Source organism: Phalaenopsis equestris, unplaced genomic scaffold, assembly GCF_001263595.1.
Source record: "Phalaenopsis equestris unplaced genomic scaffold, ASM126359v1 Scaffold000107, whole genome shotgun sequence".
In the NCBI taxonomy this organism is placed as follows: Eukaryota; Viridiplantae; Streptophyta; class Magnoliopsida; order Asparagales; family Orchidaceae; genus Phalaenopsis; species Phalaenopsis equestris.
The window spans coordinates 5,825,721-5,827,051 of NW_018164549.1; positions in this window are offsets into that span (position 1 = coordinate 5,825,721).

Here is a 1,331-nt window from a genome sequence, read left to right on the forward strand (position 1 = left end):
AACAATATAAACCAAGAGTTGATCCACAAAGGAGATTAAATCCAATGATAAAAGAAGTAGTTAAGAAGGAAATTTTGAAATGGTTAGACACTAGATTATATATCCTATTTCAGATAGTGCGTGGGTAAATCCAATTCATTGTGTTCCTAAGAAAACAGGAGTGACTATTGAAACAAAAGATAATAACGAATTAATACCTATCAGACAAGTTACTGGGCGGCGTATTTTCATTGATTATAAAAAATTAAACACTGCCACCAGGAAAGATCACTTCCCTTTACCCTTTTTAGATCAAATAGTAGATAGACTTGCTGGGATACAAATAGTGGATAGACTTGTTGGGCACAAATATTTTTGTTTTTTAGATGGATATATCGGTTACTATCAAATTCCTATTACTCCCGAGGATCAAGAAAATACAACATTCACTAGTCCTTTTGGAACTTTTGCCGAAGAATGCATTTCGGATTATGTAATGCACCTGAAACATTCCAGAGATGTATGATGTCCATATTTAGTAAGTTATTTGATGATGGATTGAAAGTATTTATGGATGATTTCTCTGTATTTGGAACATCATTTGACGCATGGTTAAATTACCTTGAAAAAGTTTTAGAGTTATGCGAAAGAACTAATTTGGTTCTGAATTGGGAAAAATGTCAATTTATCGCTGCAAGAGGAATTGTGTTAGGGCATAAAATTTCGGAAGATGGTATGGAAGCAGACCCTTAAAAAATTCAAGTTATATCTAAACTAACACCTCCTATTAATGTAAGAGAGGTTAGGAGTTTACTTGGACATGTTGGATTTTACAGGCGTTTTATTAAAGATTTTTTAAAAATTACCAAACCTTTATGCCAACTTTTAAAAAAGGACAAGAAATTTGAAATTACTGAAACCTATTTAAAAGCCTTTGAGGTATTAAAGGAAAAATTAATTACTGCTCCTATTATAGTTTTACCTAACTGGGAGAAACCATTTGAACTGATATGTGATGCTAGTGATTATGCTATTTGAGCTGTTCTTGGACAAAGGTATGAAAAGATTTTTAAAGTTATATACTACGCTAGTAGAACTCTTAATGATGCACAAATTAACTGTACTGTTACTGAAAAAGAGTTACTAGCAATTGTGTATGCTTTAGATAAATTCAGATCTTATTTAATTGGAGCTAAATGCATTGTGCATACTGATCACTCTACTATTAAATATCTGATGCAAAAGAAGGATGCTAAACCAAGGTTGATTAGATGGATACTTTTGATGCAAGAATTTGATCTTGTGGTTATTGAAAGAAAGGGAACTGATAATCAAATTGTTGATCATTTGTC